At 56.6% G+C, this 25,986-nt stretch overlaps 1 protein-coding gene and 1 long non-coding RNA gene across 2 annotated transcripts in view; one reads left to right on the top strand and one right to left on the bottom strand.

The window, feature by feature from the left end:
* Positions 1-18,760, top strand: part of SYT2 (synaptotagmin 2) — a 527,556-nt gene extending 508,796 nt beyond the window's left edge. Inside the window, exon 10 of the transcript XR_010137485.1 lies at positions 18,749-18,760. The gene's annotated coding sequence lies outside the window, so the exon portion shown is untranslated. The remainder of the gene's footprint in view (positions 1-18,748) is intronic.
* LOC100455697 (uncharacterized) lies at positions 4,757-25,727 on the bottom strand. The gene is made up of 22 exons (XR_654593.3): positions 25,266-25,727; positions 25,107-25,155; positions 24,194-24,463; positions 23,732-23,995; positions 22,339-22,592; positions 21,992-22,237; positions 16,810-17,106; positions 16,205-16,623; positions 13,751-14,031; positions 12,358-12,484; positions 12,196-12,243; positions 10,972-11,065; positions 10,719-10,809; positions 10,534-10,626; positions 9,441-9,534; positions 7,795-7,965; positions 7,533-7,691; positions 7,099-7,221; positions 6,884-6,971; positions 6,699-6,777; positions 5,224-5,389; positions 4,757-4,974 (listed from the first exon to the last, which is right to left on the bottom strand). It is a non-coding gene; the product is annotated as an uncharacterized LOC100455697 (long non-coding RNA).
* Between the last annotated feature and the right edge of the window lie 259 nt (positions 25,728-25,986).

Consider the following 25,986-nt stretch of genomic DNA (forward strand, 5'->3'; position numbering starts at 1 on the left):
GTGGGGAAATCTTCTGCCAGCATGGATGGTAGGTTGCTTGAATTCCAGAGGTGACAGTGTACCTCCTTCCCCAAGTCCTTCTAAGAAAAGGATCATTAACCAGTCTAGGAAGACTTAATGCTGGGAAAGGAAGCTCTAGAAGGCCTTATCTCCCCTGCCCCTTCAACCCAGGCAAGGGACCTTCCTTCGGCTCACCCAGAGAAAGGCTCCACAGAAGTTGCATCTGAACTCTTTAGCCACAGGACCCTGTCTTCAAATGAACCAATGTCACATATTCCCAGGATAGAAAACTGCTGAAAGCGGGGATGGCCTGGGTGTAGGGTGGGGTCGGAGCCTGCCCTGCTTTGCCAGATGCTGAGCACCCAGGCTCTGTGCAGTTGGTACCTTTATTCCCATGATTGCCTCTGCCGTCACCTGCTGCACTGTGAAGGATTCCATTTGTCCTTCTAGAAGATGGACATTATTTTTCTCTTCTCACTCCCTTACCTGGCCCACAGCCTGTGCCTTTTGGAGTGGAGGGGGACATCCCAACCTGGGGACAGGGACATTTGGAGAGGCGCCCCATGAAGATTTGCCCTCTGGGACCCTCTACCTCCCACCAGGACACTGCCAACACTGAGCATCCTTTTAGTTCCACAAATTCTTGCTAGACCCCTATAAAGATTCGCCCAGCCTCCTCTTCCTCTAAGCTCCCATGTGCTGGAACCCCAAAGCCATGAGGGGCCTCTCTCAGGCCAGAAAGAGCTCTGGGATCCTAGCCCTCAGCAGAAGGCCCCAGGCTTTCCCACCTGCTCCCAACTCCTCTGAGGAAGTTGATGGAGCCTGCAGAGCTGGGCTGGAGGAGGTTTCCTTTCCCCAGAGCGGGACTGGGGGTGCGGGTAGGTGGCCTGGAATGTGCTCTATCACCCTCCTCCTGCCCAGGTGGTGAGCAGCCAGAGCCCCCAGCCCTCCAGCTCTGAGGGGAAGCTCCCGTGAGCCAGACAGACAGGACAGCTGCCCCTAGTAGGGTCCCCTTCACGGCCATCTCACCCCAACTCAGACGCTAAAAATGGTTCTCTGGTTTTCAGCCTCGGCGCCTGCCCACAAATTAGTGTCTCCAACACAGCCTCTTGGGACATGACTTTAGGGAGGCCCCTGGGGGAGCCAGGAGGCCCCAGTGAAGGGAGATGGTGCTGGCAGAGTCCCTTTCTGAGGAGACAAGAGTGGATACGGCCCCCCTCCCAGCTTCTGGGAACCCCCCCCACAAAGGCCACCCAGCCTCAGTGTGACAGCCCTGTTGTCCTCACCATGGCAGAAGAACAGACATTATTTCCACCCTACTGGGGCACGCTCCCCTCACCTCCACCTCCAGTTCTGTCAGCTTTACCCTCAACCACCATCCCGGGCACTGCTCTGCTAGAAGAGAATGCAGCAACAGGAGATGGGGCAGCCAGCCCTGCACCCTCCCACTCAGGGTCCAGAACCCACCTCGCCAAGCCTGGGATCCCATAGCCAGCCCATAAGCACAGAGGCCAATGGGGAAGCCAAGTCAGGGAAGCCCGGTCTCCCTGCTCGCCTGATATTTAGTCTCAGACTCTTCTCCCCTCCCCAGTCCCGCAACGGTCAACTTGGAAGGGGGCAAACCCTCTCCGGGATGCCCATGCCCCAGGGCACCAAGCAAGCAGGTGCCCTGCTGAGGCCGGGACTGGGCGCTAGCCAGCAGCCCGCAGGACCAGGCGGGGACAGGCGGGCAGTACTCACAGGTAAGCCGTCAGGGGGTCCAGGTCCCCCGGAACGGCGGACAGCCCGAGCTCAGAGCAGTCGGCAGACAGCATGATGCCGTCCTCCTGGCAGTGGCAGGGGGCCGGGCAGGCGGTGGGCCCCGGGCCGGGCTGGGGGGCGCCGCCGGCCCTCCGGGAGGCGCACAGCGCGGCGCAAAGCCATAGCGCCCGGAGCCCCGGCAGGCTGGGCATCTCGGCGGCTGGGCTGCTGGGGCACCTGGCGGCCGGGCGCGCGGACGCAAGGGCGCGGTGGCCGCAGCTGCTTCCTCCCGGTCCCGGCGGGCTGCGCCGTCGGTGGGGACCGCCCCGGGGGCTCTACTGGGTGTCGGCGGCGGCGGTGGGAGCGCCGGGACGGTGCAGTCAGAGAGGGGCAGGCATTGTTGAGTGATCTTCGTTATTCAGTTTCACAGGCTGGGCTTGGCAAGGGAGGGAGACCCAGCCGGAGGAGGAGTCAAGGAAACTTTCTACGCTGCGGCTCGCTCCCCTTCCCTCCTTCCTTCGGAGCTGGCAGGAATTTCATCCAGGAAAGAAAAAAAAAAAAAAAAAAGGAAGAAAGCAAAGAAACCCAAGCGAGCAAAGCTCAGCCGTCAGAGACCTGCATTTGTTTGGAAAGGGTGTCCTAGGGCCTTGGCCGCAGGGCTGGGCACCCTCTTGCCTTTGGGAACAGCCATGGGGTCACATGGGACCCAGAGGAGGTCTCTGAAAGAGGCCTTGGGGCTCCCATAGCCCCTCATGCCTCCACCAGGTTTCACACCGGAGGAAACTGAGACCCAAGAGGAGAAATGATTTGTTCAAGGTGACACAGCTGATGGGGCATCCCCAGAGCTGGAACTCGTCCGCCCTCTTTGGCCTGTCTGCTAGGACAGGAGAGAAGGGAGTGAGGGGCTACCCTGGAAGAGGCCAGGCTGCGGAGGGTTCCACAGCAAGCTGGGATGACCCGACAGTGGGCAACCAGGAGCAGTCTCCTCACTGAGAGGCCGCGCCTTGACTCCAAAGAAACGGGTGTGGAGTTCCACCCGCTGAGTGCACCCTGGGTGGAAATGCACTCCTGCAGCCTCTGTCAGGTTTACGGCCAGGGGACCACCTTGATCCCTGCTCCCAGGACCTCGGGAGGCTGAGGGACTGCGGGCAGCTCAGCTGGTTGTCAGAGCCCACCTCAAAGCAAGCGGATTGGTGCCACCTGGAGGCCAGGTGCTGCACCTGCAGCTTAGCCACCCTGAGGCTGGAATCCCACCAAGTGGCTGATCTGGCTGGCCCCAGAGCCGTAGTGAGCAAGGGGCATGGTGGTTAAAACTGAGGTCAATCCCTGTTCTCTCCTTAGACCATAGTGAGCTGGCTGTGCTTCTTTCATGCAGCCTCTTGCTCTCTCTGGTCTCTCCCATGCTGAGCCAAGCCCCAGCGCAGAGCTAGAACAGGCTGTGGGCCCCCCTTCTTCCTTTTTTGCCCTATCTCCCCATGGTCCAGCCAGAGGGTATACCAGAAACCTGGGACCTCAGAGGCATCCAGGATTTCTTCCACCCTGTCCTTCCACATGCCAGGATCCTCTCATCAACACCTCTCCACTCTCCGATAACCTCCCAGGGCTAGAGAGGCTGCATCGCTGGACCAAGAAATGAGCAGACCCTGACCCTAGGCCTCCAGTTGGTGCCATAGCGCTGAAAGTAGAAGATGAGCCTCCTAGGAAGGCCAGAGGATGGGCCTACATGACCAGAAAGACCCACAGATAGAGCCACCTCTGCCCTATGGCAGAAAGCTACCGCAGGCCAGCTGCACTTCCTTCACTCAACCATAGCCTCGGCTCCTTCTAATTTGCAGCTCCTGCTGCTCCAATGTGAGATTTTCCCAGAGTGGAAAAGCCATGGTTGAGCCCTGTTGCAACCTCAGCAGCAGCTGCTTGAGACAGACTTGGGCAGCTCAGAGCAGAGCCTCCAGCCTGCTTTTGCGAGGGTCATTAGGGGGCCCACCCTCAGCCCCTGATAAACATGGCATATGGAGGACACTGACATTTAGTCCTCCTGAGAGGGCACCAGTGCTTTAGTCTCGTTCTGGGAAAGCTCCCGGCTGAGCAGCCAGCACGACCTCTGTACCCTTCTTCAATCAGGCCTGAGAAGGACCCTCCACTGACTTCCCACCCGTTGCACCTTAGTAGGAACTCAGGTTGGCCAAAGAGCTCTCCCCCCTTCCCCTTGGGGAGACCCAACTCCATTTCAGGCTTTCTCTGTGTCCTCCCAGGGCCTTCCACCAGGGGCAGTTAAAGTCCAGCATCAGGCAGTGCACCTGGAAACTCCCAGCCTGACCAGGGAGGCAGGCAGGAGCTCATGTGGCCACCAGCAATCATGCACATGGTATGCAGTGCAGTCCTAGAGTGTGTGGGACAGACAGCTGCCTCCCCACCCTCTTTTCTGGTCTCTGCTGCTCCTCCTGGTTTTTCCTTTCTCCATATGCCCTCCCTGCTTTCTCCCCCACCTCCTCCTATGTGGAGGGGAGGAAGGAGAGAGAGCGAAGGAGCAGGGAAAACTTGGCAACTCCACCTGAGGGGTGCCTCCAGCGCCTACCTTCCGAGTAACAGGGTAGCTCTGGCACCTCCATCCTGGTGGGGGCTGAGGGTGGCCCCTGGAGGCTCTGGCAGGTAGAGAAGGCTGGGGATGGCAGGAGAAGGGAAGTGGGAAACAGGATAAACCCTACTGCATACAGCGTGGTGCATACAGGGTGATGGGACAGAGGACGAACAATTTGGAGCTGTGATTCTGAATCCAGGGCTTAGCACCACAGGAAACTAGACGTGGAGAGACCAAAGTCTGAGGAAACTTAGAAACTGGAGGATTAGCGGGGAGAGGATTGCTTCAGGGGAAAAACCAACACCATAGGGGCCATAGGTCACCTAGTTCAACCAGACTCCAGGTCCTAGCTTCCATCCCGGCTCCACGTTTGCCCACAAGACCCACACACTGGGCCCAGGTCTGAGGATGGACAGACAGAACACACTGAGCTTCACGCTTGGCCACAGGTCTTTATTCCAAGACCCTTTACCTTTGCAGCACAGGGCCCAGTGGAGGCCGCCCTTCCGGGGAGCCCAGGCCCACGTGGATGTGTCAGGAATGCTGTCCCCATCCCACAGGGCACAAACCTCTCCTGCACAGTGACCAGTGCCGACTCAGGGCAGCCCGTCTGCCAGCGCACTGTTCAGACAGTTGTAGAGGTAGATATACTGCTGCTGGAGATGGACATAGGGTTAGGAGGCTCACCCTGCCTGCCCCAATCTAACAGAAAAGGGCTCCCTTGTGTGTCCCAACCCCTAGGACTCCATCTGGGAGAACGCACAGCGGTCCACAGCGCCACCTGGTGGCCACCTGGGTGGTGCTGCCTAGAAGCCTGGGCAGAAGCTCCCTCATCACCCCACCGCTTCACACAGCTGAGCCCCCACGCCCCCACCCCAGCCCCGTCGCCTCTGGTCGCCTCTCACCAGCATTGGGGTCATAAGGCCACAGGCCTGAGACTGCTGCAGGGCCACGTTAAAGACATCCACGGTGCACTCAGACCCTACCTGCTGCAGCAGCTGCTCCATGGCCAGGAAGGTGCCCAGCTGGGTTGCACCCTTGCTGCAACTGACCTAGAGTTGGATGAGGTACCTAAAGGGGGTGTGCGGGGGTGTCCGGGGATGTGGCGGGGATGTGGCGGGGATGTGGCGGGGATGTGGCGGGGGTGTCCGGGGATCTGCAAAAACCCAACCTGGGCGCAGGGACTGAGAAGGGACACCGAACACTTGGTCAGCCAGCCAGCCTGGGCCCAGGGAGGGAGGCGGTAAATTCCCACCATATACCTGGGGACAGGGTAGGGTGTGGAGAAGACAGGGACATTGTGAGACTGTGTCCTTTTGACCCATAACCCAAGCAGGGCCCAGGGAGATCTGAGGCTATGCCAGAGGGGCAGGGAGGGGCTTCCAGTGTCCACTCCCCCAAGACCGTTGTCCAGCAACACCTGGAGTGGCTGAGCAGCGTGCCCGGCTTCTTGCTGTTGCCCTGAGAGCAGCACTGGCCCACAGCAGCCAGGAAGGGCAGCAGGGTGGTGGCTGGCAGCTCATGCCCAGGCTCCAGGTATGGAAACTGCAGTCTCTGCACCTCCCTTTCCTTCCTGCTCTCCCCCTCGGGCAAAGACATGATCGGCATTGGTGCTGGAGAGGGCAGAGGGAGCCCGCACAGGACTCTTCCCCCACACACCATCCCATGCCCTGTGGCCCCAACACCTACATGTGTGACCCTGAAAAGGGTACAGAGCCAGCCCACTGTGCTGCTCTCTGCCACCCAGTGCACCATCACCATGTCTGTGACTATGGGCTGCATCTCCGTTGGCCAGAATTCCTGTGGCTGGGACCAAGTTAGGGCTGCTCAGGCAACCTCCTGAGATCTCTGCCCCTGCCCTGGTTAGACAGCACCACAAACTACCCGCCTCCATCCTCAGCCCTAACTCCTGAGCCTCCCTTCCTCTGTCCTCTGCTCTCTCATCTCCATGGCATCGGGTGGGCACAGATAGACAAGCACATGAGCCCCGTGCTGCCACACCAGCTCCCAGAGCTCCTCTGGCCCTGCGAGGCTAGTCAGCACCATATGATCACAGCCAGAAGGCCCACCCTGCAGAGCACAGCTCATTGGCTTCCAGAGACTGAGGGTGTCCCCTGACCAGCCCACAACTCTGGGAGCCCCCAGCAGCCCCAGCCCGGGAAGTACAGGTGATCAGAGAGGGCAGGAAATAGTGGCAAAACCAGCATCATCTCACAGGGAAGAGCCAGGCTTCGGGCATGTCGTCGGGGGGCTGTCCTCCACCGGAGAAAACTGCCCCTGAGAACGGTCGTCTGAGGGAAGACAGTGAGGGTGAAGCTGCCAGAGGCCGCCAGCCCACACTGGCCCCCTGCCCCTCCACAGGGTCCACAGTGAGACTCACAGGAGACGGGGCTGTCCTGCTCATAGCCAGGCAGGGGTGCGGAAGAGCCAGCCTCGTCCTTGATGGCCTGCAGCAAGAGCTGGGAAGGAGATGGGTGCCATGAGGCTGGGAGGTCCCACTGCAGGGCTGGCTCAGCAGGGGAAGGCTGTCCTTGGCTGTCACCCACTTCCTGGCCTGAAGTGTACCTCGTACTCCTTCAAGAAGCCAGCGCTGGCATTGGCTGTCCTCTTGGCACACGCCCGCGGGAAGTTCGTCACATAGATGGGCCAAGACCTGGTGGGGGGTTGGAGGGAGAAGGCACTCAAGGTTCCCCAGCTCCCCGGTTCTAGTCTGCTCGGCTCTGCCCACGAACAGGAGCAGGGAGCCTGCCTGTGGGAGGCACAGGGAAGCTGGGACTTACTCAGAGATGTTGAAGGGCCCTTCCAGAATCTTGTTCAGTAGGCAGCTGTGCAGGAAGACATACTGGCTCTGCCAGGGGGAAGGGCATCAGGCTGCTCAGCGAGGAGTGAGGAGCGAGGGGGGCCTGCAGGGAGATTTTCCAGGCCCTGACCAGCAAGGCAGGGATCGGGTAGGAGGGGAGAGGGAGCCACTGAGAAACCCTCCCTCCACCGTCCCATGCTGTCAAAGCTGACAGGGTCCTGTCCCACCTCCCCTTTCACAGAATAGGAAGCACAGCCCAGATAGGATGGTGATGTGTTTGAAACCCTCTCCCCAGGGTCTTCTGTGTGCCCCATGAGCTCTCTTTCCTGGTCCCTCCTGCAGCCCTGTGGCCACCCCCCTCCCTCCCACGCCTTCAGGGTCTCAGCTGCCCAGCCCAGCCTGCAGGGCCCCCACAAGGGTCTGGATCATGAGGGGCCGGTGCATCTGGAGTGCATACACAGCATGGAACACGTCTACCATCTGCTCCTCCTCCAGCTGCTGCAGCAGCCTCGACAGGGCCACGAAGGTGCCTGTCTGGCCCATGCCCACACTTCAGGGACAGCCCCTGAGGGGCTGAATGGGTGAAGGGGCTGCCGGTGTCCCCAGCTCTCCCCACAGTCCAAGAGCCCCCTGCACCCCCAGGCCAGGCAGGGAGCTCTCCACCCTATGCACTCACCTGCCCTCACCTGCAGTGCAACAGGATGGGTCTCATGCCCTGGGTGGCCCTTGCCTGCTCCTATACCAGCTCCATAAAGGCAAGCAGGGGGCTGGGGGCCTCGAGGATGCTGTTGTCGGGCCAGGTGGTGAATTGCAGTTGCTCCACCCTCCGCTGCTGTTGCTGGACAACCTGAGAAGGGGGTGGGAAGGGGACAAGGGGGCAAGGGGACAAGGGGGCAGAGGGGCCCTGCTGCTGCTCCTTATCTTCCTAACTCCAGGTTCCATGGCCCAGACCTCACACTTTCTTCCCCAGCTGTCTAAGGGCAGGGATGATGCAGACCAAGTGTTCCTTGAGGGTGGCAGCTATGTCTCCCCCATCAGGATGCTTCCTGAGCCCTCGGTCCTTCTCTAGCCTCCTGGGTAATCTCTGCATATAGAGGGTGCCCGGGCAGAGGAGTGATTCAGATCCCTGGTTTTCCTGCCCCAGGAGTGCACAACCTGGGAAGGAAGTTGGGCACAGGGGGCATGGGGTGAGGCAGGAGCCCTGAGCTGGCATGGGGGAGGTCAGGAACCATCACGTCTCTCATGCTCTTCCTTTCCCTCACTGTGCAGCCTCAGATAAGCCCTTAATCTTCTCTGTGCCTTCCTACCCCTTCCCTAACACACACTTCCCTGGGTGGTGGCTGAGTACTTGTGGTCCTCCAAAAGAGAGGGCTCCAGGGACCCAGGAAGTGAGGCAACCTTCTCAGGGGTCTCAGCTCTAATGCCTGTCCCACACCCTCATCCTTGGGGCACGCACGTGCTGCAGCTGGAATTCCCGCTTGGTCCACTCATCCTCAGGCTCCTCGGCTAGGAGGTGGATGGTGATGTGACCATGGGTGACCGGCGTAGAGTCGTTCAGCCAGTAATGCTCACACAGCACCTGGGACCAGAAGGTTGGAGAGGGGAAGGGCGGTTGTGGGCCCAGCCCTATCACTGCCGCCCCCTGCTTTACCCAGTCCCACCCCTCCCTGCCCACCTTTCTGGTCCCTGCCACCCTGCTGGGATTCTGCTCTCTGTAATGACCCAGCTCCAAGGCTCCCTTCCTCCAGGAGCTGCTCTCCCTTGCCTGGGCTCCGGCACCCTTGCCCTCAGACCTCTCATGACCCTCAGGATTCTGAGTCAGCCACTAGGTTCCTGTGCCAAACAGAACAGCCCTTATTCAGCAGCCAGCGGCCCTGGGCTCACTGCTCCAGCAAGAGGACAGACTCGGCAGCCTCTCTGCGTGTCCCAGGGCCCTGCATCTGCCAGGATTATCAAAAGGAAGGGTCCATGATGGTACCTTTGATACCGGCCCTGGGCAGTTCCTACCCGTTGGTGCCTTCTCTGCCCAGGGCAAGAAGCTCGTAGAAACTAAGCCAAGCTGGAGCTTACATACCTGGTTCCTCCCACTGCCTCCCCATCCCAGGGACCACCCCATCCTGGGTCTGGGTGGGAGGTGGTTCCACCACCCTCCAGGCCTGATCAGCCTCACTCCAGTCTGCCCCGCCTTCCCTGCGGGAAGATGCCAACGGGGCCATTCCCACAAGGAGAACGTGCGCCACCTGGTGGCCTTTCTAGGAGCCTGTAAGGCACACTCACCCTCCCGTTCTCCATGCCGATGGTCAGCATGATGATGATGCGGACCTGCTACTCCCGCACCAGCCGCCAGAAGTTCTCCAGTGTTTTCTTGAGAGGCCCCTGAGAGGCAATGAATTCCTGTGGGTGGGCTGGTGTAGCCCTGGGGTGTAGGGGGCAGAGGTCAGGAACATGGTAACGGGCGATGTTTGGTGTCAAGCACACAGCAGATTTCCAACATTTGACCTACGGGAGTGAGGATGCTGTGCACACACTTACATGTGTGCAACACACGAACACGTGTGCACCCAGAATGCAAACCAGGAGGGCTGACTTTAGAGACACCACCCCGTCCCTGTCCCACCCCAAAGGGACAAGAAAAACCCTAATGAAAACAACAAGATACTGACATGAGTTAAATAGCCCACCTAGGCCACCCTCTTCACCCACCCAGAGTCACCTTCCTAAAATCAAACTGCGTTTCTTCCATGCTCAAAAATCTTCTATGGCTCCCCATTGCCCACCAAATAGAGTCCAAAGCCCTCAGCCTAACAATCAAGCCCTCCTTCATTCAGCCCCAGGCTATCTTTCCCATTACATCTCCCACCACCTCCCCACTCCCTCACCCCTATGCACCCTCCACCACACACACACACACACACACACACACACACACTGCCTGAACGTTACTGCTTGGCTGTTCTCTGGCTGCTCCTTCCAGTCAACAGAATGTCCTTCCCTCTTTCATCACTTATCAAAATGTTACTCATCCTTCAATAAATCAAATGTCCCCTCCTCTGGGAAGCCTTTCTGAATTCCTCAGGTGGATGAAATTTCTCCTTCCTCCATGTGCCCTGAGTACAGTGTTTTTTCCTCTATTACAGCCCTTGTCACAGTGTGTGGTGAATGTCACACAACATGCCCACGTGCTCCTTTGAAGGTGGGGAATGTGGCTAACTCAGCTCTGCCTCCTACAGGCCCAGCACAGAGCCCAGCACACAGTAGACCCTTGCTAGACACCTGCTGGATTGAGCTCATGAAGCCCAAGCTGGTGATCTCCTAGAGAGTTGTTACAGCTAACGAAGGCCAGTGTGGCCTGCAAACCAGCCCATCTCCCGAGCAGATCCCAGATCCCATGGACAGCCTCACCGGTGGCCCTTACTGGGATGAAGTTGGTGTTGATGTGGTCAGAGTGAGGCTCTCCCTCCAGGTGGGTCAGCCTGACCCTGGAGTGGTCATCTGCAGAGAGTGAAAGCTGTGCATTCAGGGTTGGGCACATGAAGCCCCCCGCCCCCATGCCAAGCCCTAGCCCTCTGCCATGCCTCCTCTCCTGCCCCCAGCACTCACAGGATAGCACATGTGGGTAATGGTTTTTTGTGGTGTTGGCAGCGTACTCAGCCTCCAGGCTGGGCTGCTCCTTGCCCACCTCCTTCAGCTCCTGCAGGGATCAATGGCAGGCACTGGTTGCTGAAGTAGACCCATCTCACCCCATGCCAGGAGAGGGGCAGTGGGAGCAAGTGTGCAACTGGGAGTTCCCTCCAGACCTTCAGACCGGTCCCAGTCTTCCCTCCTCTGAGCCCAAGGGTGGTAAAGGCCTTACCTCGAATTCCAAAAAGAAAGCCTGGTGTGCGTGAGCACTCTTGGCCTCATAGCTCTGCCTGAAGCTGTGGATAGGGATGGGCCGGTGGGTCCACCTGGTGGGAGGTGGAGAGGGTAGCCCCCTAGCCTTAGGTTTGCAGAGTCCTGCCCTGCCCTCCCCTGGGTGATGGGTACAAAGCAGGGGACCTCATTCCTGGCAGCACAACCTGATCACCTGGGGGCCTGTTGGAAACGCAGATCCTGAACTCCACCCTGGGTGTGGAACAGTGTGCATTTCCAGCAAGCTCCTCCAATGCCCAGCCTGGGCTGCAAACCACCAGTGTGGAAGAACAGAGAAGGGACAGGGGACACGTAAGCATGTGCACACACACGCGTGAGTCTCACAGACTCCCTCCCCAGGTCCTGAGGAGGGCTCCTGTGCACAGCCAGTGCTCAGTTAATGTCAGCCCCACAGGAGGTTGACATGAGGGAAAGAGCTATGGCCTGATACCATCTACGTGGTTAGTCAGGGAGAAGGTGGGAACTGGAGAAGGCATGTGTGATGGTTAATATTGTGTCAACTGGGTTGGGTCACAGTGCCCAGAAAGTTGGTCAAACATTATTCTGGATGTTTCCATGAAGGTGTTTTTTGTATGAGATTAACATTTAAAGTGGTTCACTGAGTAAACTCTAATGTGGCTGGGCCTCATTTAATCAGTTGAAGGCTTTCATAGAACAAAGACTGACCTTCTCTGAGCAAGAAGGAATCCCAGCAGCAGGCTGCCTCCAGATGCTTCCCAGAGCCTTTGGCCTGCTGGTGTACCCCAGATTTCTGGACTCACCAAGCCTCCACAATCACATGAGCCAATTCCTCAACATCTCTCTCTTCCCCGTCTCTCCCTCTCCTCTCATCTCCCCCACCTTCCTGTCCTCCCTCTCCCCGCTCTCCTCTCTCCTCTCTCCACACACACACCCTGTTGGTTCTGTTTCTCTGGAAAGCCCTCACTTATGTATGAGTGCATCTGGAGAAGGAAGAGGCCATGCGGGCAGAGAGGAGTGGGGAGCGAGAGGTCCAGGCATTGAAAAGGCATTCGGGGAGGTGTGGTGGCTGAGGAAGAATGGGGGTCTGGCAGAGCCTTGCAACCCCCGGACTGGGACACAGTCACAGCAGAGTGGGGGCCAGGGGAGCTTCAGCAATGCCACGATGGCCCCCACAAGGCAGGGAGGTGCAGGAAAATGCACTCACCGCAGGTTGTAAGCTGTCAGCTCTTGGGAAAATGGATTCTTCCTTGCCCTGCAAAGAAGAGACTGGGGCAGCGGGGCACGTGGGAGGCAGTCCCCGGGGCAGGGAGCTGGCCCACTCTGGTCACGAAGTTCTCCCCAGCCCCCAGCCTTCCCTCCCACTCACCTCTGCCCCTTCACCCGCCTCCAGCACAGCAGGCCCAGCACAGCACAGATGGTGAGGACACAGCCCACCACGAGGCCCTCCACTACCGGCAGTGGCACTGCTGCGGGGGAGACACTGGCCCGGGGCTCTGTGGAGAGAAGGGAAGAGTGGAACACAGCAGCCTTGTCCCACAAACCCTGCGGGGTCATGCCAAGCTCTGCTAGACCTGGGACCCTCTGGGTGAAGGGTACAGTGACAAACCCCCTCTACCCTATTAGTCCCAGATATCAAACTGAGGCCAGAGATGATGGCTGCCTGGGGGGAACAGCTGGATGGGAACTGGGAACACCCAGCAACCCCTCCCTGCCCCAGCTCCTCAGGATGCCCCAAAGACCCCACCTCCCTTCCCTGACACCATCAAAAGAAAAGAAAGAGGGTAGAGGCCTGGTTTCCTGGACTTTCTAGAACTGCAGTGTCCTATACGGTAGCTACCGAACATTTGAAATGTGGCAATTCCAACTTATGATTTGCTGTAAGTGTAAAATACACACCAGATTTCGAAGACATAGTAAGAAAGAAAAGAATGTAAAATATCTCTTTGGAAGTGTTTTTGGCCGGCTGCAGTGGCTCACACCTGTAATGCCAACACTTTGAGAGGCCAAGGCAGGTGGACCACTTGAGGTCAAGAGTTCAAGACCAGCCTGGCCAACACGGTGAAACCCTGTCTCCACTAAAAATACAAAAGTTAGCCTGTAATTCCAGCTACTCAGGAGGCTGAGGCAGGAGAATCACTTGAACCTGGGAGGCAGAGGTTGCAGTGAGCCGAGATCACACCACTGCATTCCAGCCTGGGCAACAGAGACTCTGTCTCAAAAAAAAAAAAAAAAAAAAAAAAAAAAGTGTTTTTAATGGGTCACCTGTTGATATTTTAGATATTTTGGTTTAAATAAAATGTCACTAAAATTAATTTCCCCTGTTTCTTTTGACCTTTTTAATGTAGTTTTAAAAAGACATTTTAAATTACTTATGTGGCTTGCCTTACATTTCTATTGGTCAGGGCTGTTCTAGAGCCCTGATGGCCTGGGAGCATCCGGGTATAGAGGGGCAGCGTGAGTGTGGACAGCAGCAGACCACCGCAATGCCTCAGACTCTCCTGCCTGCACTCAGCTCGCCCAGGCCAAGTCTGGTGCCAAGAGCACCTTCGTCGCTGGCTCTAGGTCTCCCCACTCTGCTCGGCAGGACATGTTATCCCAGTAGTCTAAACTCAGTCCCTCCTGCTACTGGTTGGTGATGAGCCACAGAAGAGGGTTCCCAGCTCTCCTCCCCATCTCCAGGGCCCAGCTGGAGCCCTTGCCCAGTGCCCACCCTACCCGAGAAGGCTGGGAAGGAGTTAATGGTCTTGGGAGGGCTGTACCTGGTAAAGGCTGCAACACTGAACCTGGGCAGAGAAACAGGACCTTCTGTTGGGGAAGGGCAGGCAAATAAGGTGAAGCCCCTTACAGCAATCTGGGTCGTGAGCAATAGACACTCAGATAGCAAGTGCTCCCCAGAAGGGGTGTCCAGGGGAGAGAAGAGGCAGTCATGGGTTCTTAGTTTCCATTTCTGGTTGGGCCAGTAAAGCTCCTTCCTCATCCCTCTTGTCTGCTTATCACTAGAGACAGAAACTAAAAACCATGGCCTCAGGCTGCTAAAAGCCTAAAACAAAACAGAACAGAACCATAACAAAATAAGGCAGGCTGGACAAGCTTGGCAGAGGTTACGTATCATGCTATCTGCCATCTTACAGCAAACCCCATCTTCCTTGCCTGAGAGTAAGAGGAAGCTCTAGAAATAGGTACCTGAGCCTGGCACAGTGGCTCACCCCTGTAATCCCAGCAATTTGGGAAGCCGAGGCAGGGAGATCATCTGAGGTCAGGAGTTGGAGACCAGCCTGGCCAACATGGTGAAACCCTGTCTCTATTAAAAATACAAAAATTAGCTGAGCATGATGACCTGTGTCTGCGGTCTCAGCTAGTCGGGAGGCTGAGGCAGGAGAGTCGCTTGAACCTGAGAGGCAGAGGTTGCAGTGAGCCGAGATCAGCCACTGCACTCCAGCCTGGGTGACAGAATAAGACTGCCTCAAAAAAAAAAAAAAAGAAAGAAAAGGAAAGTAAAAAAAGAAAAAGAAAAAAATAGGTACCTGGATATCCTGGGAACTGCTCTGGCAAGCTGAAACAACACACTCCACCTTCCTTTTTGAAAAAAGAACCGCATAACAGATGGGTGTTCAGGTTTTTGCCTTGTCTGCCAGGAAGCTCAGTCAAAATAACTTAATGGACCATCACATGCATTCTGTTTATAAGTCAGTACAGATCTCTTGTTTCTTTACAAACCACAAATGAAACTTGTAAGTTTCATCACTCCCTTCAGCCTTAGCGCTCGCCTATACTGGGAACCTGGCTTGAGCTGCCCGTTGCATATCTCTTTGGTGTGGCCACAGTCCTCTGTACCCACAGGCACTGTCCAGGATCTCGGCACAGCCCAGGGCTCCAGATAGAAGGGGTTGGGGAGCAGGATGGCCAGGTAGGAGTCATGTCCTCTGTAGTAGTGGTCATGCCACATGTGGTTGATGGCTTCCCAGGAAGGCTGAGGCACTGAGAGAGGAGTGGGGAACGGGAAGAGCAGGGTAGGCAGTGGGGCCGAAGCCTCTCTTCCTGCCACAGAGGGGCTACCCTCTCTCTCTAGCATGTACCCACCATTCATATCAGCACTCTCCTCCAGAACGTTCTGGTCCCCTTTCCTGCTCCGAGACTGACACCAGCCTCACATATTTCATCTTACCAGTCTCACTCCCCATCTTACCCCCCCGCCATCACCTACTCCATGCCACGGCTAGGGTCTCCCCATCCCCTAGGACTCATGTGACATGTTGGTGGTGGCAATGATGCCATACCACCGGATCTGTCCATCATCCTTGCCAAACATACCCCGTGGGATCATCGCTCCCATTTCTGTCCCAGGCTCCAGCTCAGGGGCCGGGGCTAACGCTGGGGGATGCCAAGCTGGGGATGGAGAGGAGAGTGAGGACCTGACTGGGTGCCTAGCAACCCATCTTCAAGGGCAGGGACCATGCCTTCATAGCTCCAGTGCCTCTCAGTGCCTGGGGCTAAAGAACCAAGGCTGGGTGCAGTGGCTCATGCCTGTAATCCCAACACTTTGGGCTAATGGATATAATTAAATAAGGACTAGAAGGTTCCTGGGCTAGGGTACCAGGACACGAGGCTCAAAACTATGGTATCAAACTAGCAAGATGAGGGCCAGAGGAAAGGGCTGGGCCCTGGGGAACAGAGAAAAACCCAGGTAGCCAGGACTAGAGGAGTGACATCCCCAGGAAGACACGGAACTGAGGGGGCCTCAGAGGCAGCAGAAGCTGCTTACCCTCGGCATAAGTGGAACACGCCAGAGTGACCGCCCGACTCCACAGACCGTTCCTGCCCAGCACGGCGAGGCTGAGGCGATAGAAAGTGACAGGCACCAGGCTGGGCAACAGGACTGCATTTTTGGAGGTGTCGGCCTGGAACACAAGGTGAGCATTCCCTCCTGCCGCCAGCTTCTCTGCCATCACCAGACAGGTGCTCACATCCCTGGCGGGCACCATCCAGTTCAGGGCCAAGAAGGTGGCCTCAGGCTGGCACTGCACATCCTCCACAGGGCCAGGCTCTGTGGGAATCAAAAGGCTCTGTATTGGGTGGGGGTCAGTGCACCCCCATGAGCAGGGCTTCTGGGTGAAGGGCTCTTGAAATCCACAGGCATAGAGGGACTGGGCATTTATGCCCATGGAAAGGGATATCGGCCAGGTGGAAAAACATCTTTGGACATGACTGCCCACCTGGAGAAGCATAAGGGGCATAACCCAGAGCAGAGTGGGTGCAGCATCCATCTGGAGAGAGCAGTGGCTCAGAGTTGAGCGGGCAGTGCTGCCCACCTGAATCGGACCTGCATCTCCGGGCACCTTCGTCCTCCCCGCCGCTGACGTCAGCATGCCAACAAGCAGCACCACGTGCTGAGTGGATGCCTGCAGCGGCCCCGCCTGGCACAGCACTGACAGGGAGAGGCTGCAACCAGGTGTGAGGCCCCTCAGGATGAGATGGGCTTGGCCTGGCACCAGGGGGTGCTCCCAGGAGAGGTGCCCTGCCACTGAGAGTTGGGTGTAGCACATCCCCTGCCCCAAGGGGCCGCTGGCTCAGGCCAGGTTGACCACAGCGGTGCTCGCATGCATGGACACCAACTCACTGGGTGTGTGCAGGGCTACAGAGGGAGGGAAGGAGGGAGGAAGAACAATCAGCCAGGCCGCCAGCCCCAGTCCTCAGAGCCTCATGCTTGACGCCAGGGCCTGCTGACCCCTGCAGGGCCCTGGGGTGTGGAGATGGAAAATGGGCTAAAGGGGGCACCACTGAGGGAAGACCCGGGGCTCTCTGGGTCAGCCTTGCTCACCTCTCCTGCATCGCTGCCTTCCCCATGCCTCACGGGTCCAGCCAGAGGTGTTGGCTGCTGCAATGTGGTGGGGCCCAGCCTGCGTGACAACCTCCACCTTGTACTTCATGCCTGGAGTCAGACTCGAAAAGCTTGTGCTGGCCACCTTGGCTCCGATGGTGCTGGTGCCTGCCTGGGTGCCTGCCTGGTACAGGGTCACCGGGTAGCTATCTCGGCCCCTGGGGGCATGGACCCAGGATGCCCAGAGCTGGGTGGGACCTTCACTTGTCACATTTACCGGAGGAGGGGTAAGCGGGCCTGCGAGGAGAGCAAGATATGGAGGGTGTGGAGAAAAGGGAGAAACGATCTACACTAAATCTCTGGCTCTCCCCTCTCCAAAAGAACCCCAATTTCTCCCTCCATCCTTGGCCCTATCAAGAAACACCCAGGGGCTAGAGACACCATTTCAGGGCGTCCAGTGAGCCCAGGATTCCACTGGAAAGCAGGGCCTGCCACTGACCCCAGGCAGCAGAGTCCAGGCTAAGCCTGAGTTGAACAGATGAAGTAATCACTTACTCTCACCACACTCCCACCCCTCTCAAGGCGGAGCTAGGCTGGGCAGCATGAGTGTTAAACCGTGTCCCTTCTCCCAGCCCCTGCACAAAGGAGCTTTTAAAGACCCTTATGGCCGGGTGCGGTGGCTCATGCCTGTAATCCCAGCACTTTGGGAGGCCGAGGCAGGTGGATCACCTGAGGTCAGGAGTTCGAGACCAGCCTGGCCAATATGGTGAAACCCTGTCTCTACTGAAAATACAAAAATGAGCTGGGCGTGTTGGTGGGCACCTGTAATCCCAACTACTCAGGAGGCTGAGGCAGAAGAATTGCTTGAACCCAGAGGCAGAGGTTGCAGTGAGCCGAGATTGCGCCACTGCACTCCAGCCTGGGCAACAGAGTGAGACTCCAGCTCAAAAAAAAAAAAAAGACCCTTATGTGCAGCCAGGTTTGGTGGCTCATGCCTGTAATCCGAGCACTTTGGGAGGCTGAGGTGGGTGGATCACTTGGGGTCAGGAGTTCGAGACCAGCCTGGCCAACATGGCAAAACCCCAACTCTACTAAAAATACAAAAATTAGCCGCACGTGGTGGCAGGTGCCTGTAATTCTAGATACTCCAGAGGCTGAGGCAGGAAAATGACTTGAACCTGGGAGGCAGAGGTTGCAGTGAGTCGAGATCACGCCACTGCACTCCAGCCTGGGAGACAGGGGGAGACTCTGTCTCAAAAAAAAAAAAAGGCCCTTATGTGGATGGACAGGCAGGTATCTGGGGGCCCAGGCAGCACCCCTCCACCCTCAGAGCTTGAACTCACTTGAACTCAGGAGCCACATGAGCCTGGCCCAAAAGTCAACACTTCTTTATAAATGGGGACACTGAGGCTCAAAGAGGGCCAAGGTTTGCTCTAGGGGTTGAGCCCCAGCTAGAACCCAGGTCTCCTGACTTCCAGGGTGACCTCCTTCCGGCTCCCTCCCAGCCTGTACTCCAGGCAGGAACCAGACAACAGTAACAGGGGCAGGAGGAGGCTGGGAGGGGAGGCCCAGGGCAGGGGTAGAGGCAGCCACCACATTGGGGAGGGATGCGCTGAGGGTGGGGAGGCCCATCTATCCCTCAGCTCCACCAAGGGCTCTGCAGGCAGAAAGAGCAGGAAGACTCAGGCCTCGTGAGAGGAGCTTCCCAACCCAACTCTACGGGCCTCCAGGGCTTCCGGGGAGGAGAAAACTTCACTGCGTGTCCTGCACTTGAGTAAAGGCAAGGAGCATGGAGCTGGTCACACTGCCTGCTTGAATCCCAACTCCCCACTTTGCTGAGGAACCTGGCGCCAGTTATTTTCTGTCTCTCTGCCTCAGTCTCCTCATCTGTGAAACAGAGAAAACCATAGTAACTACGTCCTAGGCTTGGTGTTATGAGACTTAATGACAGCACACAGGTAGAAGACCTGGCTGAGTGCCCAGTAAACGCTACCTATTGCTGTTATTTTATTTTTATTTTGTATTTTTTTTGAGAGGGGGTCTCACTCTGTCACCCAGGCTGGAGTGCAATGGTGCAATCTCGGCTCTGCAACCTCTACCTCAAGCTAATTTTTGTATTTTTAGTAGAGATGGGGTTTCACCATGTTGGCCAGGCTGGTCTCAAACTCCCGACCTCAAGTGATCCACCCGCCTCTGCCTTCCAAAGTGCTGGGATTACAGGCATGAGCCACTGCGCCCGGCCTTGCTATTGTTATGATTAACCACTTGTGGCCCACTACCACCCACATCCCTACTGCCAGCCATGAGACAGCATGAGGAATATCATGCCCAGGGCCGCTGTACAAGTGAGCAAACGCCTTCTAAGAAGGATCTGCCCACCTTCTAGAAGGCCTAAAGGGCCAGGGCCCTGGGGGAGTCCCAGTGAGGGGAGTGGAGTTACCTGGTGCCTAGGGACTGAGGGAACAACCCTAAGCTGGTACATGCCCCACCGTCAGCCCAGCTGCCTGCCTGAAGACCACAGAGGCCAAGGGGACATGCAGCCCCCTGGGAATCCAAGGAGCACAGTAGGGGATGGCCATCAGAAGGCACTCACGTGTCCAGCCTGTGGCGTTGGTGCTGCTGCTCTGATCCAGCCCCCGCAGGGTGGCCAGCTGCACCAGGAACTCGGTGCCTGGTGACAGCTAGGCCCAGGAGAAGTTCTGGACCTCTGCAGCCAGAGTCTCCTCCCTTTCCAGAGTCAGAGGCCTCAGGCTATAAAGCTGCACCTGGAAGCCATCCCTCCCCACTGGTGGGGGACTCCAGGAAGCCCTCAGGGCAGGAGGCTGGGTGGCAAGGTTTAGGCTCAAGTTGGCAGGAGGAGCAGGGACTGGGGGAAGGACAAGGAAAAAACAGATGTGGAGTCACCCAAATCCCCTGCCTCTCCTCCCCATGAGCTACACCCATCTCCTCAGTCCCCAGGAAGCTACCAGCCCTCCCCACCTAAAACTCCTGCTTCCACAGGGCTCAAAGGCCACCCTCCTTTCCTTCCCAGGAAACCCTCTTAAACAGATGCTTGCCCAGATACCTGCTGCCCGCTTCCTCCCTGACTGTCCGCCCCTTGAGGGCATGGCACCAACCCTGTCACACCTCTTAGGGCCCCGGTCTCCAGCTCACCTGCTGACGTTCAGTTCCCGTTCAGTCTGTCTCTGGCCTGTAGACCTTGGTGCACGCTTAGCCTCCTGCTAAGGTCCTCTCCACCCATCCTCCCCAGCCCCAGCAGATGACCCTGGGCAGGACCCCACCCTGCCCCCCACCAGCCTGCTCTCACTCAGTTCACTCTTCTCCGGGAAACCTCCTCTGACTTTTTAAGCAGGTCTCCCTTCTGTGAGTCCTAAAAGATTAGACTGAACCACATAAAATTCCTGAGATTCAGTCGTTTTAATCAATAGGAATGGAGTTTCATATGGTTCAAGCTAATATATTATGCACATTCCAATTAGTGCATTAACAGGTATTATGACATATAAAATTATACATATATATATATATATATATATATATATATATATGCCATCTGTTTACTTGTCTTCCTGAGGCACTGAGGACTATTCATCATTTTTGGCCTCAGCAACTGGTTTCATGCCAAGAAAATGGGAGTCCTTCATTAAATAATTGTGGGATGGATGGACGGATGGTAGATGGATAGATGGATGGATGGACAGTGGATAGATGGTGGGTATATAGCCAACCAGATGGAAGGAGGTAGAAAGTGCTTGCAAATAGATTCATGAAAGGCCTCATCTTGTAGTCATGGCCTTCTGAGTCAAGAATATGGCACACAAGGCCGGGCGCGATGGCTCACGCCTGTAATCCCAGCACTTTGGGAGGCCGAAGCGGGCAGATCACGAGGTCAAGAGTTCGAGACCAGCTTGGCCAACATGGTGAAACCCCGTCTCTACTAAAAATACAAAAATTAGCCGGGTGTGGTAGCAGGCACCTGTAACCCCAGCTACTCGGGAGGCTGAGGCAGGAGAATTGCTTGAACCCTGGAGGCGGAGGTTGCAGTGAGCCGAGATCACACCACTGCACTCCAGCCTGGGTGATAGAGCAACTCTGTCTTGGGAAAAAAAAAGTAATAATAAATATATATATTTTATATTATATATATTTATATTATATTATATATATTTATATATAATATATTATATATATAAATTATAATATATATAATATATATTTATTTATATATTATATTATATATTATATCATTTATATTATATATTTTATATATATAAAATATATAAATATATATAAATTATATTATATATATATAATATATATAATAAAATATATATAATATATATATGGCACACAGTCCAGCCACAGTGGCTCATGCCTGTAATCCCAGCACTTTGGGAGGCCGAGGTAAACAGACTGAGGTCAGAAGTTCAAGATCAGCCTAGCCAACATGGTGAAACCCCATCTCTACTAAAAAAATAAAATAAAAATACAAAAATTAGCCAGGCAAGGTGGCGGGCGCCTGTAATTCCAGCTACTCAGGAGGCTGAGGCAGGAGAATCACTTGAACCCAGGGGTTGAAGGTTGCAGTGTGCTGAGATCCCGCCACTGCACTCCAGTCTGGGTGACACAGCGAGATTCCATCTCAAAATATATATATATATGGCACACAGAAGTGCAGAGTAGAGGATGCCAGTCCCCCAGCCCACCACTTGGGGCTGGCCTCCCACAGGCTGCAGCCAGGAACTCAGAAGTACAGGGGTGGATCTTCTGGACGCTGGAGCCAAGGTTCTCCGCCCAGGCCCACACTGACATGGCAATAGCAGGAGCCCGGCACCAGACTCCTCAGAGTCAGGCTGGAATTGTCCAGGCCCAAGTCAACAAGACTGCCCGGTGACCTCTGGCTGCCCTCCTGGTGCCAAGCGACCCTGTAGCCTTCCCACTGTCCTGGTGCTGGGGCCCAGCCAATGGCCAGGTCAGAGAGGCCATCCCTGCTGATAACCTCCAGAGACTGTGGTGCCAGGGGACCTGAAGAGAAGGGCAGTTTGGTGAGGGGTCCATACACTGCCTGCATCCCTTTGGTGCCCCCTGCCCAGCTCTTCTGAGTCTCTTCCCTGCTCTGACCTCCCTCCCCTGGCAAGGCCTTCCAGCTGCAGGGCCAGGGAACACAGTGGCTGGCACTCACTTTTGTGGCCCATGAGGCTCTGGGTGATGATTCCCAGAGATGAGGCAATGTCCGCACAGTAGCGGGCCCCAGGCACCGGCCCATAGAAGGTGATGTGGGTGGCACCAGGTGGCACAGAGATGTTTCCAAGGAGGCCCAGGTTTCCCTCTGTGTAGAGCAGGGCCCGTCTCCCGGGCTCCTTGAAGGCCTCCAGCCTGTCCGGCTGCCACTTGGCACCACTGCCTTGTCTGGACTTGGCTGCGGAATCTGGAGGCAAGACACGCCCCGGAGAGTGAGGCCCCACCTGCCTCTGGATGCAGATGCCCCTGGGCAGGATCCTGCCCTGCTCCCCACCAACAGGGACTCACCATCCAGCCAGGCACTGGCCTGGGCCCAGGCGTCATGTGGCCCCGCTAGGACCTTCAGCTCCAGAGCATAGTGCCCAGTGGGCAGGGGCCCTGGGAATGTGACATTGTGGGCCTCAGGGCCCAGAGTGATATTCTTCTCCACTGGCCCACTTAACTTCAGCAGGAAGCCATCCCGCGCACCTGGCCCTACCTTTCAGCTTGCCCAGAGCTTGGCGGGCAGGAGAGTCAAACCAGGTCGAGGAGGGCAGAGGGATCTGTTGAGAAAATAAAGAAATATGTGCAGGAAGACCTAAACAGCAGAGGGGAGAAATCCCACTGGTTCTGTGCCGGCTTCGTTCTCTATGCACTGGGCCATGCCTTGTCCCAGTGTTAGCAGCCACCACTTGCCACATTCTGGATGAACACCGGCATCTGGCTGCTACCATCTGGCCACGGACAATAACAGAAATAAACACATCAAGTGATTAAATGTGCACCTGCCAGCGTGGTTCTGAATACCACATGTGGAAACTAACACAGAAGGAGGGTAAACACTTGTCCAGAGATGCATAGCCACTGGGTGGCAGAAACAAAACTCAGAACACGGCAGGCTGGTTTGTCTGCCCTCAACCACTGCACAACGGGGCTTCTCTAAGTAAAAAGTCAGTGAAGCCGTGGCAAAGCCAACACGGGCTCTGCAGGCATCCAACCCAGGTTCAGGTCAGCTCACCCACGCACAGGCTATGCAGGAAAGGTTGGGTTTCCTCTCTCTGAACCTCAGCTCCCTCCGCCATAAAATGGGGATAATATGACTTACATAGGGCTGTTCTGAGGATTCAATGAAACAATACACAGAAGGTGCTTAGCACAGGCCGGGTGCAGTGGTGCACGCCTGTAATCCCAGCACTTTGGGAGGCTGAGGTGGGCAGATCATGAGGTCAAGAGATTGAGACCATCCTGGCCAACATGGTGAAACCCCGTCTCTACTAAAAATACAAAAATTAGCTGGGTGTGGTGGCGCTTGCCTGTAATCCCAGCTACTCGGGAGACTGAGGCAGGAGAATCGCTTGAACCCAGGAGGCGGAGGTTGCAGTGAGCCGAGATCACGCCACTGCACTCCAGCCTGGCAACAGAGCGAGACTTTGTCTCAAAAAACAAAAACAAAAACAAAACAAAACAAAACAAAAACAGAGTCCAGCTTAGCACAGAGTCCAGCACACAGAAGGGTTCAATTGATAACTACTGTCACCACCATCATCCCCTCAGATAGGTACCCACCACCAGCCAACTGGAGGTGCACTCCCTCTGAGCCTCCAAAGACACCCCCTCCTCTGCCAGTTGTATCCTGGCTACTTGACCCACAGAGAAGAGATGGGAAGTCTCGGTTGTGTCTCCTTTACCCCCAGGCACTCACAGGTCCACTCTGTGGCATTGGGCCCCACTGCCTGATGGGGCCCGGCAGCAGCACTGAGCATCAGCTCATAGGGGGTGCCCTGAGACAGGTGAAGGAAGGTGTGTTGGGAGACTCCCCGTCTGAATACTGCAGTCAGATTGGTGCCACCTAGGAGGTCTGTGAGCACCAAGTGGAGCCAGGCAACCCCCTTAGAGCCGTTCCAGGAGGCTTGCAAGGCACTGGTGCCCAGGGTATGCAGTACCAGGTGATCTGGAGACACAGGGGCTGGAGGAAGGATGGAGAGAAAATGTCAGGCTCAAGAAAGGCCCCTGGAGCAGGATGCTGGCAGGGACCCTGGCACTAGGGAGCACAGAAGCCCAGGCACATTGGAACATGGCTGTCTATGAGGCTCTGGACTTTCCACCATTCCCACCACTCCCAGATTGGCTGCCACCCGGGGCCTTGCCCAAGTGCCCACCTTACCTGTCTACTGATGGAGGCTGGTTTTTGCTTGGAGGTTGCCAGTCCAGGTGTTAACTTCCAAAATATACTCAATACCTGGCAAGAGGTTGCCAAAATTGTAGGACATGGTGCCCAGGGGCATGGAGATATTATATGCCAATGTCTGGGATTCTAGGTGGTAGAGGAGAAGGCGGTAGCCATCCTGCTCCCCAGGGGCATCACCCCATGAGGCCTCCAGGCTGGATGGGCTCCCGGGGCTGTAGAGCTGCAGTCCGTGGACAGTTGATGGGGCTGCATCAGCGGAAGAGAGAGACACCAAGGTCAGTGCCACAGGGGCATCACCCCTCTGCCTGTAGTGCTCCTAAATGGGTCACTGTACTAGACATGGTCTACCGAGAAGTTGCGCTCCCTGCCAGCACTCCAGGGCAGCCACCTCCTGCCCCAACCCCAGGCAACGCCCCCGCCCCTTCAGCCTGCAGGCCTCATACAGTGCGAGCAGTGAGGGTGATGGTGACATTCTGCCCACAGGGTTGCAGGGCAGTCACTTCCAGCTGGTAGCGACTCCCTGGCACCAGATCTTGGAACTTAAAGCTGGATGCATTGGTGTGGGCCTGGAGCTGCTGCCCTTCAGGAGAGCTGAGGGGGCTCAGACGTGTGAGGCAGAGGGCATGGGTGAATCCGCCTGGCTCCCAGGCTGCCCAGCTCAGAAAGAGGCTAGTAGGTCTCCCCTGGCTGGTGATGTTCATGTTCAGGGGTGGGCCTGGGGAAAAGGAGGTGGTTTCAGAACCCACTAACAGCCTTTCTGCCTTAAAGAAGAATGGAAGGCCAAAAAAAAGAAAAAGCCAGGGTAGAGGCAGGATCTGGTGTGGAAAAATTGGCCCCACACCCCCGACTCTTCACCCCCAAAACTCCCTCTCCCGCTGAAGACACCTACCTGCACTCTCCCTGCCTGGACTCCCTTCCAGGGAGGGGCATGCTTCCTCCTGCAGGAAGAAAGGAGGCAGAGAGTGGGAGAAATGGACAGAGGCCTCTGGGAAGGCTACTGGTGGAAGGTGGAAGGGGATTGTGACTCTCAGGCTGCAGACAAGCCCACCTCTTCCTGATGCTGTAGCAGGACGAGCCACAGACAAAACTCCTTAGACACCAGATTAAAGAAGGAAGAGGCCGGGCGCGGTGGCTCACGCCTGTAATCCCAGCACTTTGGGTGGTGGGGCAGGGCCAGGGTCTAAGAGAAGGCTCTGTTGCCGTGTCTGACAGCCCCACACATGGCCAAGGGGCATCTCCCAGAGGCATGCCCACGGCGCATCTGTTCTCCAGGCAGGCTGGAGCAATCTGTTCTTGCTCGCTGCGCCACATGCTGGCCCTGGTGGAAAGGGAGTGGCCTCTCCTCGCCTAATGCAGACCAGCTGTGGGGCCCCGAGGAGAGTTGGGAGGCCTGGATGCGCCCTGGACAGCAGGGACCCCACCCACTGGCCTGTCCCGCACATGCCCACCTTACCTCTGCCAGAAAATCCCGGAGCCAGAGCAGGGCAGCAAACAAGATTGGGGGCCTCATCCTGATAGCTGCAGAGTAAAGTTGGGAGGCAGCAAGGGGAGGAGCCAGTCCCTTGGCCTCCCTTGCCTTGCTGGCTGGCAGGCAAGGACGGTGGGCATGGGTGGGAAGGGCAGAGTTTCAAGCACAAGCAGGCAGCAGGCAGCAAAAGCAAGGGGCTGCCTCTTAGCCCCAGAGCCTGACCCCCCATCTCTCCAGCCTTGGCAAGGCTCTTGAAGGGAGAGAGGCGGAGACTGGCTCCAGGCCCAGAAGGTGGAAGGGG

Source organism: Pongo abelii, chromosome 1, assembly GCF_028885655.2.
Source record: "Pongo abelii isolate AG06213 chromosome 1, NHGRI_mPonAbe1-v2.0_pri, whole genome shotgun sequence".
In the NCBI taxonomy this organism is placed as follows: domain Eukaryota; kingdom Metazoa; phylum Chordata; class Mammalia; order Primates; family Hominidae; genus Pongo; species Pongo abelii.